This window comes from Cheilinus undulatus, linkage group 23, assembly GCF_018320785.1.
Source record: "Cheilinus undulatus linkage group 23, ASM1832078v1, whole genome shotgun sequence".
In the NCBI taxonomy this organism is placed as follows: Eukaryota; Metazoa; Chordata; class Actinopteri; order Labriformes; family Labridae; genus Cheilinus; species Cheilinus undulatus.
This window is the reverse complement of record NC_054887.1, coordinates 10,498,502-10,506,075: the sequence shown is the minus strand read 5'-3', so window position 1 is coordinate 10,506,075 and position 7,574 is coordinate 10,498,502.

Genomic DNA, 7,574 nt, shown 5'->3' with positions numbered 1-7,574 from the left:
TCCGAGTAAGTGAAGTTTACACCGTTAAGAATGGTATTTTAATTGTTAGAAACTTAGATTAGAATGCTCTGGCATGATTTTATGATGGGAGTCTTTGAAAAAACAAAATGTTATTAAAATTTATCAAGATCTTCCAAAAATAATAACCATGTATATGATTTTTTTTAACCTCACTAATAACCACTCTTATCAAAGCAACATCTACCTTTTTTGTTTATCTATACTGAAGTATAAGACTTAAAATGTAAAATCCCTTTTCTTAAAACTAAAGAGAAATGGGCTTAAAGTGGTGGGTTAAAGTGGCAAAATGGGTTTAAAGTGGTATAAATGGGATGAAAAGGTGGTGAAATGGGATTAAAGTTGCAAATATGAGCAGAAAAGTGGATACAGTTGCATGTAATAAGTAGAAAATTGGTTAAAAGTCACAAAAAAAGATTGAGAAAATGTTAAAAGGGGTTACAAGTGGTAAAAATTGACATAATGACTGGTAAAAAAAATGGTTTAAACTGCAAAATACAGAAATACAGACAGAGAAAATGGTGAAAGTGTTTACAAGTGGCAGAAATGGGTTAAAGTGGTAAATAAAGGGATTGAAAGTGTCAAAAATGGGTCTAAAGTGGTATAAATAGGTTGAAATTGGTGAAGATATAGGCAGGGATGGGTTTTGAGAGGCAGAAATGGGTTAAAAGTGGCAAAAACTGGTTGAAAAATGTATAAATGTGTGGAAAAAGTGGTGAATTGAGATTTAAAAGGTGCAAAACTTGGTAAAAAAAATTGGTTTCAAGAGTTAAAGATTGGTTTAAATTGGCAAAATGAGTTAAAAGTGGCATAAATGAGTGGAAAGGGTGGTGAAATGGAATTCAAAAGTGGCAAAATAGGTTAAAAGTGGCAAACAAAAATGTGTTTAAAGAGGAAAATGAGCAGAAATAATGTGGTGTAAATGGGTTAAAACGTGGCTTTGGTTTAAGATGGCAAAAATAGGCTAAGAAAGAAGTCAAAATGAGTAAAATTTGCACAAAATTGACAAAAAGTGGTAAATAAAAGGTGCAAAACTGGGCAGAGAAGATGGTTAAGAGGGGTGTCTTATATATTGTTTAAATCAGAATCCAACACTAGCACCACACACTTTGCAGCCCCAAAACCTTTAGCCAGGATGTTAGCACCAGTGCTACTGATCCAACACACGTACATTGATATGATCAATAAACCACACCTGGGTAGGGACAGTTCTCTGGGGTTGTCAGGAGCCCACACACATCTGTAGCAGGCCTGGGTACACTTTTCCCGTCAGATGGTACAACCAAAACAGCAAAATTTTATTTTACAATAAGTTCTTAATTTTAGTTTATAATTGTATGTGTCCGCTTTCTAACAGAAGTAAAAGTCATATGTGGCATAGTCATAAGATTTACCCCTCTATGGTCCAGTTTTAGGGTCAGGTGAGAGTTTTTGACTGTTTTTTATGTAACTGCATTAACCTGTTGTAAAGATAAAGTGAAGTGAATTTCTCCTGCCTCAAAAGGTCTTGCCCTCTTTCTTTAAACGACTAGAACCACTGGCTCGGACCCAGATATAATGGAAGTCTTTAAGTGGATTTCTGAAAGCACTTTAGAGTTTTGGCAGGCCTCCTTAAATGACTCTGCTCTAGACTCAAGGACACTGAAGGGCATGGTTCCTGATGGACTCTGTGGTTTCATATATCACTGCAGGAGCCGATGATGAGACCATCATTTTTGCCTTTCCTGTTTTTAAACTGTAAGACTTGTGGATTTTTGCAGGAAAATCTAAGTTGTGTTTCCTGTTATGATAAAAGGAAGTGAGCTGGAGACAGGAGGCCCACTTCACTTCTCCAGCTTGGTTTATAATTTCCTCTTCAGGGGCAGCAGTGACCATACCTATGCATGTATGCATCATATGTTTATTAATGTTGTTTTACTTCAGAAATACATTTTGAAACTCGCAGCAATGCTGCCCCCTGCTGGACACAGAAAGCCAAGAATGGTTTGTCATAGAGGCATGGGGTCATTCAAATTTGTACCGGGGAGAAACCTCCAGCGTGTAGAGTTGGAGTTGAAGTGCATTTCAACCACAACTGTCTGAACTATTTTCACTTTACGCCATGAGTGCAAATCTGTTCAAGGAAACCACAGACCACATCCTGATAACAGTTCCGAACATGTCTAACATCTGTTACTCACATCACAAAGAAAGAAAGCCTAAAGCTTTAGTGCTGCAGTACATGAAGACAGTTTTCCACATGTTCAGTGAAACGTGATGAAACAGCATTATTTAACCAGATACATTTGCCATTTTGCCCCGTTTTTGCACAATATTGCATCCATTTCCTTTCCTCAAGTAGCTAAAACTACAAAGAATACAGACTACAAAACAAGGTTGATTCTGTATAACTAACCACAAACTCTTGTACTTTCATGAACTTTTGTCCACCATCTCTAGAAGTCTCACTGCAGTGGAGAATCATGGGTGCAGAAAAGCATGATTCATTCCTTTCGGACCTTCATTTCCAGCCCCTTCGTTCGCAATGTCCTTTGATTTCTATTGCTTTGTCTTTTTAATTGATTAAGTGTTCTTGCTTGCTGAATTAGCTTGTAATCCTAATAGCATGATAACTGACAGAAACCTTAATGCTGTCTCCTGAACAAAGACCACACAGATACAGAAATTGATTAAAAAATAGTTTATTGTCATTGATGATGAGAGGAGTTTGGACCAAGAACATGCAGGAATGAGGGTAGGGGTCAAAGGTTGTGGAGACAACCTTGTGATCAGGGCTGCTGGGCTGTCCTGAGCTGGAACAATGTGAGGAAACCTGGGGATCATGAGAGTCAAGGGAATGGAGCCGGATGAGGTTGATTCAGATTTTGAGCCTGATGATCAGCTGGTGTCTGAGTTGTTGGTATGCAGAGGAAACCAAAGGGTTAAGGGCTCTGAGGGAACCGTCTCATTGTCAATCTCATGGAGCCCCCAGTGGTCCCCGTATTTAGACAGAGAAGTTAAAAATGAAGGGTTTTGAGGGTGGAGGATGTAGAAGTAGAGTCAGAGGAATGCCTCTGTAAGACATGCTTAGAGTGCTTTTATTAAGTATTCACCCCCTGGTATCCTTTTGTTGATTTTATAAAATCAGTATTCCTGGCTACTATTACAACATTAAGACAAAAGAACATTCCAAGCAACTCAGAGATAATGTTAGTGAAAAGTATAAGTCAGGGGATGGAGTGAACATCTTCTAGAATTCAATTAAATCCATCATCAAAAAATGGAAGGAGTTTGGCACATGTGTAAATCTGCCTACATGACTGTGCAAGAAGAAGACTAGTGAGAGAGGCCACCAAGACACCTATGACTACTCTGAGGGAGTTACAAGCTCCAGCAGCTGAGATGTGAGAGACTCTGCATACAACAACTGTTGCCCAGGTTCTTCACCAGTCAAAGCTTTATGGGAGAGTGGCAAAGAGAAAGCCACTGTTGAAGAAAAGTCATATCAAGTCTGAACTAGAGTTTGCCAGACTCCAGACTCCACGGTCAAGTGGAAGAAAGGTCTTTGGTCTGATGAGACCACAATGGTGCTTTTAGGCACAAGACACACAAGACAAGACGCTGTGTTTGGCAGACACCAAACTATTTAACATCACCACAAATACACCATCCCTTCTGTGAAGCATGGTGGTGGCAGCATCATGCTGTGAGGATGCTTTTCAGCAGCCCTCACTGGAAGGTTTGTAAAGCCAGAAGGTAAATTGATAAATTGAAGAAAATTGTATTCATTTTGCGAGAGAACTGTGGCTTGGGAGAAAATGTACTTTCCAACAAGACAATGGTCTGAACCATACAGCAAAAGCCTCACAGGAATGTTTTAAAGACAACAAGGTGAAGGTTCTGGAGTGGCTGAGAGAAAGCCCAGACCTCCATCCAATAGAGAATTTGTGTCTGAACTTGAAAAGGGCTGTTCAGGCTTGATCCCTGTGCAAACGGACAGAGCTTGAGCATTTTAGCAAAGAAGAATGGAGTGAAAGTGCTGTGCCCAGATGTGCAAGCCTGATTGAGACCTATCCAAACAGACTCAGTGCTGTGCTTGCAGCCAAAGGTAGCTACATCTACTAAATACTGACTTGAAGGGGGTGAATATTTATGCAGTCACTTATTTTACATCACATAGGAAAGTTTCGTTGACATTAATTTGTAGAAATCTGTATTCACTTTGGCATTCAAGAGGTTTTTGTTGTACGTTTTTTTTAGACAAAAAACACCCAAAAAAACAAAAAAACCCAATTATATTCCTCATGATTGATTTATAAAATCAATCAGAGGGTATTGCATCCAAGGGGGTGAATACTTTTTATAGGAACTGTAAATTAAAAGCTTTTACCTGAATATGCCAAAGCCAGTTGTGGGTAACAGATCAGACTACTATGGAGATTACTGAAACACATACGGGATATTAAGAAGTCTTTTTAAGCCACAATTGTTCACAGAGCTTTTCTTCATTTAATGATGCAGTTCTGCACATTTATGAACAGAACTCATATGAAACAAAAGGGATCAGTTACACATCAAAGATTTAGAATAACTGCTTTGTTTCTTTGAGTAACATCACTGATGTGAAAATGGTTTTGTTTCTTTTTTCCATTAGACAGTTAAACCAACTGATTGTTAATTAAAACCAGATGATTGAATACAGCCACCCTTGATTACAGCCAGCTGTTCTAAATCTAAAACCTCACTCAGTTTCTGAACTTTTGCCCCACAGTGACAGCCACCACAAAGATCCAAAGATCACATTTTTCTTCTACCAGAGGATCCAAGAAATGGAAAAGATTGTTTTATATCCATCCGGACAGAGATATTGAAATGATTTTCAATCCCAGAGACAGGACAAAAATCACAAGCAGTATGACCAATATCTTGTAAAATGGTAGGCCTAAAAGTTAAAGTTGTAGTGATTTTTTTTGAAGGATTCCCCTGAGGGTAAGAGTGCAACTCAAATAGATCCAGACTAATCAGACTGATACCCAAGAAATCCCCTTTCTATGGTTAATTTGGCTGACTTGTGATATATTTCCAAAAAGTTTTAGTATGCAGGTAAAGACCCTGGGCAAATGAGTCAGAAATACAACTTTTTCATTGATTGGGTCGAGGGACGTAGACATCTTGCTTCCACCATTTGACTTCCTTTAAGATTTTTAAAAAGTAATTACCGGTACATTAAATATCACAAGCCTAACAAATGCAGATGCCTTTTTCAGTAGTTGAGAAGGATTTAAAGATGACTCCAGTACAAAAATAGAGGCCAGGGTGGATCTTGTAATATACTGAGGCTGTGCATTAGTGGTAGAACTGGTTGACTCTTAACCAGAAGGTCAAGGTTCAACCATTATTGGCAAAATGGGCAAGACGCTGAACCCCAAATTGCTTCCACTGCTGCATCATCGGTGTGTGAATGTGCATGGATGGGCAAAGTGACATGATGGATCGATTTGAATGCATAGGAAGCATTAATAGAGAGCCCAAAGATAAAGTCTCTCCAATTCAGTAAGAGCCCTGTGTTGAAAGGCAAAGCCTTACAAATCTGGAACCACACCTGGGTTTAATAAGCCTCATAGAGTAATCCGGAAAGAATTTCTTGGAGCGGAAACATAGCAGTAATAAAGGGAATAAAATAGATTGAAGCAGGTAGAGCTGCATTTCCCTTTTCCCTTTTAAGGACACAGAGGCTTGAGGTTAGGATATCCCAAAGAGGAGCTGCACTTAATGAACGGAAATGAAAAGTGTGCTGCATTAAGGTAAAATGTTGGGAATTTTTAGGAGAAACAGATTTGGTTCCTTAGATTATATAGGACTGGGATGGCTTGCAGTTCTTTTTAAGGATATTGTGAGGACAAAATTACTGTAAAGACAAAAAGGTCCTTAGGCGATCAGTCATCATACACTGCTTTAAGTCTTTTCACTCAAGTTAACAAATAAATTGTAGCCATTCAACAGGGAGTGATAGGGTGAAATCACACTCTTTCAGAGGCTGCTCCGGGGGCAGGCCTATCTCATGATAATGAAAAGTTTCAAAGAAATGATCTAAAACATCTTTGCGAGTGCAGAAGAAAGAAGTAAAAGGGAATGTATGGATCAATCATCTGCAGCATGGAGAGAGTAACACCTGAAAAGTAGACAATAGGGACCAAGAAGGAGAAAAACAACAACAAAAAAACACTCCAGCAAGTAACATCCTATAAGGGATAGGAAACCCAAATCTTTGAAGCAGTGGCAGCATATTAGACATACCAGAGGAGTTGTGTGTATTTGGGTGCTAATTGCTTAGTTGTTCTGAACAGTGTCGTTTTATTGAATGGTTTTTGGCGGCAGCAGACACTTGGCTAAACTATCTGTCTATATAAAGTTAATTGTCCCATCTGCTGAGGTTTAGTATGCTAAATGCCTCGCAGGGGCCAAACACATCTATTGGCATCTCTCTCGGCTCAGTTTAGTACCGATATTAAAGCTTTGATGTGCTCGGACAGATGGTGTGTGTGTGTTTTTAAGTGCGACTCAATCAGCCCGATCTGACCCTGAGATCACAATTGATGCCTTCAATGTGTTTCTCTGTAATGGATTTTTATTCATTGTAATTATTGGCCTGACCTCTGTGTTTACTGAGGGAGTCGTTTGAATTTTAGTCACCTTCTAATTCAACACTTAGACATTTGAGCAGCAAATAAGTAGCATAATGTAGTACAGATCCATCTTATGTTTGAGCGTTTAATTAGTTTTATGTCGCTCAGTTTGCAGCAACAGTAATTGTGTTGCAGATGAAGTGTTATCTGATCACATTTGCATGGCTCGCCTCCATCTGTTAGTCTGTTTTAAATTGGACTCTGAATTATTGGTGGCATCTGTAAATTTGTAAACCAGGAAATGAAAGCCATCTGTAAATCTGTCAACAGTTATGTAGACCTTTAAGCATGTTCAATGGTAGAATAAAATCACATGGACTGAAGTGATGGCTCTTATCTCATGGGTCAGGATGCAAAAGTTGATAAAGTTGAACGTGTACCTGAAAAAAATTTGTGGCAATAGGTAAAATGTATGGAAGCCTTAAGCAGACATACAGCACATCCATGCATTTGATTTTATGTTCTTCCGTGCGAGAACAAGTAAAGGCCTTTACTGTTGGATTCCATTTTTTCAGGTGCATATTTGACAAATTATCTATGTGAATGAGGTCTGGGCTTTGACTCTACCACTCCAGAACATTAACCTTGTTGTCTTTAACCATTTCTGTGTGTCTTTCACTGTATGCTTGGGGTCATTGTCTTGCTGGAAAATAAATCTTCTCCTGAACCATAATTCTATTGCTAATTGAATACGATTTTCCTCTGCAATTTTCCTGTGTTTTGGTGGATTCATTTTACCCTTTACCTTTACAAACCTTGCAAGGATTGAGAGTTGTGGTGATGTTCAGTGTTTGGTGTCTGCCAAAGTTTCTTGTCTGATGGCCAGAAAGCACCAATTTGGTCTCATCAGATCAAAGAACTTTCTTCCACCTGACCATGGAGTCTCCCACA